Below are 12,657 nucleotides of genomic sequence, written 5' to 3'. Positions count from 1 at the left end.
TTAATGTACATATAACTATCAAAAGAATTGCAGTTATATTCAAGAGTACAGATAAAAATTAGCTGCATAATTTTCAATCAAAAGAAGGAAGGAAAAGACAGCATACTACATGACATCATTTTAAATTATGTTAGAAAAACAAACAAATACCAAAATACATTTTCTTATCAAATGAGACAAAATTAAAATGCAAAGCAATGATGAACAAAAAATTTAGGATAGTGGTAGCACTAGGAAATGGAAGGAAACAGAAAAGGTGAAGGAATGTCACATAGAAGGATTTCATTTTTACATAGGATGTTAAGTTTAATAGTGTTTATTACTAACTGACAGTGAAGGATATGCAGCTTAAATGGGCCACTAAAGAGAGTATCAGGTATCGATGGTTATAACCAATCTTCATGTACATATTTGCTGACCTTGAATCTGCAAGGAGAAAATACTTAATGATATGAAACTACACAGTCTCTTCAATAACTGTGAGCAGTGGTGGGGGCAGGAGACAAACTTTGTGTCCGTGCATCATTTCTTCATTGGCCCTCACTCAGTGTCTTTCATACTGTGATGAACAGAATGATTGGAGGATGAACAAGGCTGTTGCTTTCTGCTGCCTTACATTTTTCTATTAATATTCACATGCTTGATTTTTTATTCTCTCCTTGCCACCTCTCAGTGATTAGCTCCATTATTGGTAAACAGAACTAGTTAATTTTTCTATTGTTTGCATGGTTTTAGAGCCATGGTCTCACTATGTAGATCAGACTATCTTCAAACTCAATATCTCCTTTTCTTATCCTTCTCCCAAGTGCTTAAGATTACAGGGTGTGCAAATAGCTAATCTTTATTGAATGTGTTATTAGTATGCAATGATTCATTGAATCATCACAAATATTCCTTCTTGATCTTCATTTTATACAGGAGAAAAGACATGTAGAAGCTAAAAGAAATATCCAAAGTGATGTTGCTACAAAGTAGCACTCCTAACCTCAGCATCCTCCTGCCTCTTGTGGCCCCTGGTGTTAAACCAATACTGAATAGGTAGACAAAGGAACCAAGAGTCCACCATGGGCTGATGAGCATGGAGGACTTCTACAGAATGGTGTGTTAATTAACTCCTTGAGTTCTCCAGGTAAACTGCTGCTCCTCACCTGGCTCTCTTTGCTGGGGCCCAAGAGTTTTGTGTCCATAGTTTCACATGGGAGATGGAATAAAGCCTCTGAATATTTTCTGAGTAAGTGAGTAACTTCATGAATATCTATTCCCTGGGGCTAATATCTGAAGCTCTCTCTGTTAGAGAGATGGAGAAATTCCTAGTCTTTTGTGTAAACATGCTATTCCCTTAAGGATTTCAAGAGACCTTCCCCTCAGGGCTCAGTGACCTGAAGCCATTAGAACTCAATGTCTGTTTCAGAATCTTTCCATCAATAGAAACATCTAGGGCTATCCATGTTCTCACTTAGAAGAAATATATCCAAGAGAAAATGAATAACAACAGTAAATAGGCCTTTACTAATGCTGGTGTTCAGCAGTGAATGAAATCTATACCTGAGAAGGAAAATCAATAGTAAGAGAACTATGTATACATATCTGTATATGTATTCATGTATATATATATATATGTGACTTTATGAATATTATAGTATATAACTATATATATGTATATAAATCACATAAAAGAGTTGATAATATGGTTTAGAGGAAAAGCATGAGTTTTATAGTCAGGCATACATTCATATCTCAACACTGACTTATAAAGTCTGGTCCAGGGTGTTTGTCTTTTTGCCCTCAAGATTGCCTCCCAGGTTAAGTGAGATAATTTTGGAGATGTGGAGCATAATGGCAGACTTGAACTAGATATAATGAATGTAGACCTCGTTAATCCTTAAAGACACTCCTAGATCTCACCAGGTATGAGGGATTCCACTTTTCTTCTCTTTGATTTCCTTCTCTTCCCCAAGGACTCCTCCCTTCCTTCACATCTCATCTTTACTCTGTGCAACCACCTTCACCAGTCTCAAAGATTTAGACTGATAGACCTTGCACCCTTGCAAATAGAACATCATAGCTTCATAGCACTCTTCTCCTCGTTTCCAGAAGATATCAGGGTTGGCTTTGCACATTTTGATATCCTAACTATAGGGTCTCTTCATCTCTTGGGAGGATAGAGTCAGCTTGTAGAATTCCACAACTTCATCTCTCAGGAGGATGGCCTCAGCTCTTGGAGTTCCTCACTCAGTCTCAGGTTATGCCTCTGGTCACCTAGGCTAAGCCAGTCCTTGCCCTATTTTTGAGTTTACTCCCTCCTGATGAGATGGAGATGCCTTATTCATACAAAGGTGTGAAGGGCTTAACTCTTGTATGTGTACATGCTGCAATATAGATAAAAAATAAAATATGTACAAAACATAGACTAAAGAAGACATAAAGAATTCCAAAGAGACTTATAGAACATCTTTGGAAATAAGGTTTCTCATTTGGTCATCACAACAGATATAGTCATGTATTTTGGCATCGTATTAGATTAAAAATATAACTTGGATTCCAGACCTGCCACTCTTTGCTACCTGGCAGGGAATTGTGTTTCTTATCATTTATCAGCTTCCACATTCACACAAGAATCACATCGTGGCCCTTTCAAGGTGACAGGGACCACTAAATCTTTTCAATATAAATAGTCTAGGTGTATGTTTTGTGCAACATTTTTTTTCTTTGCCATACTAATGATTGAACCAAGGATCTCTCACATGCTAAGCAGGTACTCTATCATTTGAACCATGTCCCAAGCCCTGGTGTTTGTATTTTGTTTTTGAGATAGTTTCTCACTAATTTTGCCCTGGCTGACATTGAACTGGTGATCCTCCTGTCTCTGTCTCTTGATTTGTTGGGATTACAGTCATGGGTCATGAACATCTGTACAAGTTTGTTTTAATGTTTAAAATAATCAAAAATTACTCCAATTTTATAAAATATCAGAAATGCAAGGTTATGCAATGCATAAGTCTCCTTTTCTCTAAAGCAGAGGTCAGCATGTGCCAATTTCAAGAAGCTTCTGGGAGGGAGTTCTTTGTTGTAAAGTATTTGAAATTCTTTTGAAGACAAACAGTAAAACACCCAAATGAAATAACTTGTAGTTATGCAGAGAAAAGTATCTTGGAACATTGATTTATTTGTCCAATCATTTAGCCAATGAATAATTACTGAAAAATATTTGCTGAATACTATTCTGTCTAAGACGCCATACTATAGCCAGGGCACACTCTGGTCTTGGCAACAGAGTTAAGGGCAACAGATATTTAAAAATAAAAGCTAGTTTGTTAATTAATTTGTGATTAGAACTATAAAACATAAAACCAAACCTAGAATGGTCTGATTTCACAACGTTAGAAGTTGTATTAATGCATAATTTGAGTCCTGAAGTTTATGATTCGCACTTAAGAAACAAAGGATGGCTAGTTCATGAAGAATGAGAATAGGTCCTAAGACATAATAAGAGTGGGAATATGGAGTGACAGCTTTGATATGTTTAACACTTACTAATAAGCACTAAATATATCAGTCACACATAAACATACATATAATTTTTATATAAGGTATATTTATATATAATTTTACATGCACAAACTGGAATTTTAATGATAATCAGAAATAACTGCTATTGATGCTTTGATTTTGCTCTAAGTACTCCAGAAAAGATGTCATATCATTCTAGTCCTATTTGAAATCTCCAATGATGGGTTATTCATTTCCTTAGGCCACATTTTGCTTCCTTTTGAAGTATTTTCTACCAGAAAGTTCTTCCTCATATTATCATGGGCTTATGTTGCCTCTAACCCCTTGCTTTTGATCTTCACCCTCCTCTACATAGGAGGTATAAATTATCTTGCCCTTGACTGCCTTCAGGCTTTAGGAGGGAGCCAGAAAAGACTTCTCCAACTACTCCATATCAGGAATTTCCTTTCTGCGAGTGTTTTAAGTGTGTCTCAAGTGACAAACACACTAATGTGGAACAGGATCACAGGTGACAATTGATATAATTCTCACATGGAGAAGGTCATTTTCTCTGTCTACAAAGATAGACAGAGAAGCAGGTATTATAGTTTGTGCTGCTGAGTAGGTAAGCACAAAGTACCACAGGAGCAAACAGAATTGAGCACCTCATTTCCAGATATTGGATCCTTTACAAAATGCCCACACACAGCTGCCCTGAAGGAAGGCTTACCTTGAAGATATGGATTCTGCTTTCAGGTTAAACAAAAAAGAAAAGAATCAACCAAATTAACATTACATTAGCTTTAGGAAGACTCTGGCGTCTGAATTGTAAAAACCTTATTTTATCTGTCCCTTATCCATGGAGAAGCAAATTGATTGATGTAATGGAAGGTGTGTGTGTATGCGAGTGTGTGTGTGAGAGAGAGAGACAGAGAGAGGGAGAATGTTAGGGCACAAGAAAGGTTACAAGTGGAAGGGAAAGAAGTATGAGGTCTACTTTTCACATGTGAGTTTCTTCCACTCTATTTATGAGTGGCAAATGTGCCCACGCCCATCTGTCGGCTTAGATATGTGTTCACCAATACATATTCCCATGGCTAGTTTAAAATAAGCTCAAGACTGCAAAGGCATATTGTGCATTGGAAATACATTGCCTTGCTTATATAACATTTCTTCCCAAAATTACCTCCTGCATTTCCAGTTCAGAGGCAAGCAGCAGAAAAAGCAAGTTCTGCCTCTTGCAATATGCTGGAAAGGGTGGAGTGGGTCAATCACACACCCCCCCACTTAGAATCTGACAGATTTGAGTTCAAGTCTCCCCTGCTGTTTATTACTTCTCTGACCTTGGTCAAATCATTAATTTCTCTGAGCTCTACCTTGATAAAAACTTTAGATATACCATAAAACTCTGTGGGTGTTGTTTGAACAAAAATATTGCGATCAGGACTATGGAAATGCTGCATGATCAAGGGTCTGTTTTAGAAACATCATCATAGCAGTAGAAAAAGATTGTATGCAAGTTTAAGGGCCTCTTGCAGTTTTCTAGTGGAGAATATGTATAGAAAGTTTGGGTTTTCTGACACAGGTGCACCAGGCTACTTGATCTGCAGCAGAAGCACAGAAGCAAATGGAAACAACTTCACCTGAAAAAGGCACAGAAAACTCCACAGTACAGGTTATACTTAGCCAATGTTTGAGTGATGAATAAGTTTTCAAGCAAGAAAAAAAGATGACATACTTCATGAAAAACAGAAAGATAATATAAATGAACCAAAGAACAGAAATGCATGCCTTACTAGGAGGAAATGAAACTATTTTAGCAAGGTTGCAGTGCATGGGATTTAAGAAAATATATGAAGATGTTGGGGAAGGCTAACTGCAGATAGCCAAAAGAGCCAAAAATAAGCAATGATATTAGTGCCAGATTATAAAGGCTCTAATTTGGCTCCTATATTTTATTTGTTTATATTCAAAATAGCCAAGTTTGCTTTAAAATGCATATGCCAATGACCCATAAAAGCAATTCCAGCATTAATGAGCACATCACCATTGAACCATATGACATTGCTAATTTCATATGCTAAGCTAATAACTGGGAGGGTACATGCAGGGAGAGTAAAGTGAAGCGAATGTTCTTGACGTACTCCTACACTGCAGTTATATCTCTTATCGTCTCGCAATTCATACTGGATTCTGGAACACTGGGTGTCTTTAATTTTGGTTCACCTATTATTAAGGATACAAATTCAGCTCATTTCCTTCGAGTCTGGTTTTTCCTATTTGCCATGGAAGAAACAGACCAGTGAGCAGACAGTACTGTTGACATTGAGAGGAGCCATGATGTATACTTAATATTGAGTTTAGAAGTACTCAACAGTACAATTGTAGAGCTAAAACAATTGTCTCAAACATTTTAGATATGACAGAAGTAAGGGCTGAAGTCAGGACAGATCCAAGGAATTAATGTCAAGTGAAAGAAGCCTTTGACATGAGATAAGACTATGTAGAGTGTACTTTGTGATGACAGAAGAAGACAAGAATAGGGTTAAGTGAATCAGGGATTCTCAAAGCACTAGATTTATGTTGCAAAATGATATTAATTGGGTTCCATTATGTCTGATTCTGTATTAATGATGTTTCCATTATTTAAATAAAAATGCTTTGAAAGCATCAACTGAGAACATTAGGCTTTTCACTATTTTGATTAAAAAATGAACTGTTTTATGCTATTATGCCCGTTTATGCCTGTTAGTGCAATAGGTACTATGGGCAATAATGGTGCCGATAGGTTTCAGTTCCTACTATACCCTTAAGGTCCTGCCTCAAGTCTAGCTTGAACCCTCCTTCTGCCCCAACCTCCAATCAGCATGAACCATAAGGTCCTAACCAATCAGATCATGCTGAGTCCCACTGAGGGGTAATTAAGCCCCTGCCCTTCCTGCTTCTCTCTCTTGGCTCTCTTGGCTCTCTCCCTCTCCCACCAGGCAATAAAGAATCTCTTGGCCAGATCACTCCTCTCCACGTGGTCACTTTTGGGGCCTACATTTCCAACAGGCACTGTTTATGCCTTTTAGTGTTGGAAAATAAGCATTTAATCACTGCTAGAGGAGATACAAATTTGGAAATAGTTTTGCTAATACATTGTAACATGAAATTCACACAGGTCACATACCTTAAAATACTCATTTCTGCAGGCTAGCCTAGAGGAGAAGAAGAAGACATGAATAAGAATGCTCATTAATTCACTGTTCATAATACTAAGCTTTATGAAGTCACTTAACTGCCTAAAAATAGAGTAGGTAAGAGACTAAGTAAACAAGTATATTCACTTATGTAATATCATGTAACAACTAAAATAAGTTATAGCTATATATATTGATATAGTCATCCAAGATGTTATTGAATGTCACATATACAATTGGAACAATATGTACATATAAAGTATATACATATTTATATGTTTATAAAATGAATTCTTCATTTTGAAATATAATATATGTAATTAAACATCTAGAAGAGTATGAAGTACAACCAGAACAGGAAGGAATTCTTCATGGGTCATTTTCATTTGCAATAGATTGCAATATTGGCCCCATTTCTTCACCCATGCCCTGACTTTTCAGCTATTCTCATTTACTGGCAGAATACATTTTACTGCTACTTGATTCTGGTTTTAGCTATGTTTGCTTTGGCTGAGGTAAAGGGGTGGAAATCACTGCAGCAGGTCTGAGTCTAGGAGTTAAGAAATCTTACATGTTTCTGCTCTCCTTCTTGATGCCTGCCATTACCATCATAAGAGCACTCCTGGGATATCTCAGTAGACAACAATGAAAAGTAAGAGTCACATGGATCAAAGCTACCCAGTCAATGAGTAGCAACATCATACAACCCACTTCCAAGTTGCAGAATCCACCAACTCGCATGTCATCACAAACCTGCTTAAAGATATCGAACTTTGAACTGTCTTAGTATGCAATAGTAAAATGGACTGAGTATTTTAACAGGTAGCTAATTCACAACTTATGATTTTAATTTTTAAAATAAGGATAATAAATAAATGACAAAAATATATAAAAACAAGTCACCTAATACATGGCTGTTTACTTTTTAGGAAGCTGAGAATGGCCATTTGGATTTTGAAAGAGTCAGGAAGGACATCTGAAAGAATATAATTTATACCATCATTTGAGTATGTTTAGGTAGACTTGTATACTGTTTTACCTTTGACCACAACTAATCAGGTTGATCACATATAAATGATTTATACTTCTGAAACTTCTGTTTTCTACAGGTAAAATGGAGGCTAGAGATTAACCCTAAATTCTCTAGCATTCTAAAATATAACATTCTACCTTCCAAGTTTCACTGTGACATATAAGTTTGTTTCATTTCTTGCAGTTTGGCTCTTTGGAATCTGTGTTATGCTCTAAGGAAATGTAAGGGAGAAAATTGTTCTTCCCTTTTTTTTTAGAATCTCATGATTTCTCACTTTTTAGTCCTTAAAATGCATCTTTTATTAAATTTAAAAAAAACAACTTTGGAATATAATTTGCTTGTCTTTTACCTTCTCCAAGGGCCATTGCAATGCCATTTTTTTTCATGTAAGAGAATAAAAAGTACATGTATAGCCTATCTTACAATATTACAAAAGGGAACTAAGAATTTATAATTATTGAGTTCAAAGTACTTGGCAGGCTATAGGCAAGAACATTTCATAGAGATTAGCAGCAATGTGACACGGTTGAAATAACCAGATCACAGTGTCTAAATGATCTGGCTTTGAACTTCAATTGTGTTTCTAACCAGCTATGGACCTTTAAAAATGTACTTAATTCTCCAAGGGAATGTGAGTAGCTTGTAAAATGGAAAAAAAAGAATTACACCTTAGTGGACAGTTTAGAACATCAAACAAAGGAGATAGAAGCTAAGGATTTCGAAGAAGTCTTGGATATAATACTAGCTAGACAATAGCTCCATTGCCCAACACTCTTTTCAGGAAGTGAATGAGATTCATCCTTATCAAACATGTTTTAACAATAAAAGTCTCAGTGCTTAAAAATGTAAAGAATTTTCCAATATTAACTTTCTATGCTCTATTGCATGGTTAAAGTTAAAACTTGAAGACATGTATGTCTAAGAAGGTCAGAGTAACAGACAGCAATCCTTCCGTCTATAAGCAACTAGACTCCAAGATATAGTACATGCCAGGAGAGTACTGTCAGTCATAAGAAAGCAAAGTTCCTCAAGATTAAACAACAGCAGAACACTGTCATCTTTAGAGATAAGAAACAAGCTGTAAGCTCCATGATCTATCCCTTCCTTCCGGGGGAAAATTTCTAGAATAAAAAGCAAGCAAAGCACAGGATCTTAATGAGAACTGCAGCTTAGAGTTCAAGGAGGATGAGAATGCTGCATAAGAAACTGTGTAAAAAGGATCTAGAAATGGACTTTCCTCACATCTTTGACTGAATTTTAAGCTGCTTGTGTGTGGAATGAGACTTGTTCAATCCCAAGGAAAAGGCAAAAACCACAGAATTCTAGACAGTACTCCAGAGGGGCATAGCTTGAGTAAGATCAAAGAAAGACTGACAGTAAAGCTACTGTAGGGGAGAAATTTAAAAAGAAGCATAAAATATCAAGAAACACTGTAAGACATATACCTAAATTTCTGTACTGAACTCAATACTCTTTATAAGAAGACAACAAAACAGGCCTGGGGCAGTGGTACACACCTATAATCCCAGCTACTATTGGAAACTGGAGATTGGGAGGCCATCCCAGGCAAAAAGTTAGCAAGACCCCATATCAACTATTAAAGCAGTTACGATAGCATGTGCCTGTGGTTACAGCTGCATAGGAGGCATACATGGGAGAATCACGTCCAGGTCATCTCCAGGCAAAGCCATGATACTCTAACTCAAAAATTACAAAAAGCAAAGGGGATGGGGCATGACTCCAGTGGTTGAGTGCACCAAGTTCACATTCCAGTACTGCTTCTCTCCCAAAGAGACAAAACATTAATATCCAAACAGATATTTGCAATATAAAAAATGGTGAGCATGTCAGTAAAATGTGACCCGGATAAAAATCAAATTTATGTAATAAATATGGATTTAGAAGTGACAGAGACAAAAGTCTACCTGTAAGAGCTGTAAAAATATTTTAATTAAGACAGGTTTGGTGACATATGCTTCTAATACCAGATACTCATGAGGTAGAGATGGGAAGCTTGCAGCCCAGATTGGACTGTTCAAAAGGGCAAAGCTCCATTCAAAAACAAACAAGCAAGCAAAAAACAAACTAAAACAAAAAGCACTGGGGATATGGATCAAGTTATACAGTACTTGCTATAGTTTTTGCTTAGCAAGCACAAGGCCCTGAGTTCAATCCCCCATTATGAAAAAAAAGAAAAGAGAAAAATGAATACAATGAGAAAGAAATTGTAAAACATATAACAATTCAAGTTTAGTTTCTCTATTGAAAAATCATAATATCAAAAATGAAAAACGGTAGAGTTGGAAGTCACTGTAGATAGGAAATAACAGAAGAGCAAGAGCAGGACTTGAATTGAAAGGAGCTGAAGGTATCCAAATTAAAGAACAAAAAGCTAAGACCAGGAAAATACAGAAAGCATCACTGATCTTCAGGAACGTATTAAGAAGTATTTCAAATCCTCAGATGCAGAGGAGAAAGCAGTAAGGTAAAAGGCAGGAAATAATAATGTCCAACGAATTCTAAGTTTGATAAAAACTAGAAAGTGACAGTTCTAATAATCTCAATGCATACCAAACAAATAAAGTGATACCTGTACTAATAAATCTTAATTAAATCACCAAAAACCAGTACTAAAGAAAAAACTTAAAAAGCAGCTAGAAACACTTGAAATACATTGTATACAAAGGAATAAAACAAAATTACTGCTTACTTCTAATCAAAAACAATGAAATTCAGAGACAATTTCAGGTCATGAAAGTGAACTAGAAATAATATTGTCAATAATTATAATATAAATACTAGTGAACCTGGCCACAAAATCATTCTCAAGCAAAAACTTAGAAAATTTACAGTCAGCTCACTACAAAAAATATTACAATGGTAAGGAACTAACACCAAATGGAACTAGATTACCAACTCGGACAAATAGAGAAAAAGAGTAAACATGCATGTCAATATAAAACAATTTTACTCATTTGTAATTTTTAATTAGGTTAAACAAAAACAATGATGCATTTGTTATTAAATAAGCAGAAACAAATACAAAATTAATAAAAAGAGATGGAATTATGCTTTTGTGAGATTTTTATTCTATATGTAAAATAGAATTTTATTACTTAAAAGTATATTTTGAAGACAAAGTTGCATATTCCAAGCTTGAAAAAAAAACTCAATCATAAAAAGAAAGAATGCTCAGCAATTAAGCAAGGAAAAATAGTAAAACAAAATATAAACAAAGAAATGTTCCCAAAATAATTATGGAAATGACAGAAAGGAGAATCAAAGCAACTGAGCCAAACAAGAAAAAAAATTAAGATGAGAGATCTAAATTGGAAGCTTGTCTATAATTACATAAAATGTACATCATCTAAACATACCAATTAAAAGAAAAAAAAGAATATTGCAGGCAGGATAAAAGAATACAATCCAATAAAATGTTAGTTAAAAGAAGTACACCTTAAATATGAACTTGCCACTTAAAAGCAAAAGGACAAAATATGATATTCCACATCCAAACCATAAAGGAAAATGTTAATTTTTTTTCCGTTCGCACACAACATGGTCACATATATAGGAAATCGTAAAGACTCCATTTTTATAAACACTATTATTGAACAATAAATAAATTCAGCAAACTTGCAGAACACATAATCAGTTGAATTTCTACACACTGATAATGAAGCATCCAAGAGAAGGAAAATTAAGAAAATAACCCCATTTCTAGTATTATCAAAAAAATAAAATACTGATTTAAAAATACACTATAACGCTACATTGATTAAAATAGTATTGTAGACATATGGACCAAGAGAACAAAATATCAAGCCCAGTAATAAACTCATACATGTACAGTCAGCTGATCTTTAAAAAGGATGCTAAGAATATACAATGGACAAATGTATTCCCTTCCACGAATGACAGTGGGAAAACTATGCCTGTTTCTCTAAGTGATCATCACCACAATACGATTTGCATTTGCAAATATCCAAAGCCATCAAACTGGACACAGAAACTGTGTGCAGTTCGTTATTACATCATTTATTTGTCAATAGCACCATCAAAATAGATTTTTAAATCATAATGATGCTGAAAAGGAAAATGAACCTAAATGTCTGAGTCAGAATCCACTGCCTTGCAGTGAGACATCTTCACAATCACTTTATTCTTTCATGTGTGGTATTTGCCTTGGCCTGAAATTGGATCTCTTTGATCAGCAATCAAATGAAATAGCTCTGGATTCATGTTTCCTCTGGAAGGAAATGTGACTGCAGAACAGAAGGAAGCAGGAACCTTGTCACTTAAGTCAATTTGGTGACATAATTCCCAATAATCTGCTCTCATTTCATTTGGAGTTTCTCAAAATAAAAATATATCTAATTACCAAGAAGAATCTCATTAAAAATGAACAGGTTTTGATTTGTTCTTAGGCTAGTGCTTTGGTAATTAGCAGCATCTCTGAGTACCGCTAAAAAATGCGAAAGGGGCTAAGATATTCATGCTGATTTGACATGTGCTTGGTTTTTCCGACTGTGATATAAGAATGGTGAGATGGAGGCTGACAAACAGAAAACTCAGGGTACAACAATCAAAGGCCTCAAAATGTTGTCATGATTGGGCCACAGAAGTGGACTAATTTATTCAAAGTGTTCAGAAATCAAATCTTCGTTTGTAAATCTTAATTTTTGCATTTAAAATAAACATCAGTAACTTTCAGTTAATACACTAAAATCTTGTCTCTCCACTCCCGCCTTCTATGGTAGTAAAGGAGGTAATTCCATTTCCTTTTGAAACAGAGATAAGAAAATCAAAGTCCATTTCTCACAATTCTCAGGTCGTTATATGAAGCAGACTCATGGTTATTTTTTTTCTTTTCTTTTCTTTACTTTTTTCTTTTTTTTTAGTAAAAGTAATAGTAAAGTTTATAGGAAAGGCATACACGGACTGAAAGTGGGC

At 35.3% G+C, this 12,657-nt stretch overlaps 1 long non-coding RNA gene across 1 annotated transcript in view; it reads right to left on the bottom strand.

The window, feature by feature from the left end:
- The window catches only part of LOC141421387 (uncharacterized), a 60,684-nt gene that overhangs the window by 15,801 nt on the left and 32,226 nt on the right, over positions 1 to 12,657 (bottom strand). The window contains exon 3 of the long non-coding RNA XR_012445976.1: positions 6,662 to 6,689. This is a non-coding gene — a long non-coding RNA (uncharacterized lncRNA). The remainder of the gene's footprint in view (positions 1 to 6,661; positions 6,690 to 12,657) is intronic.

Source organism: Castor canadensis, chromosome 3, assembly GCF_047511655.1.
Source record: "Castor canadensis chromosome 3, mCasCan1.hap1v2, whole genome shotgun sequence".
Lineage (NCBI taxonomy): Eukaryota > Metazoa > Chordata > Mammalia > Rodentia > Castoridae > Castor > Castor canadensis.
This window is presented reverse-complemented; position numbering and strand designations above follow the sequence as displayed.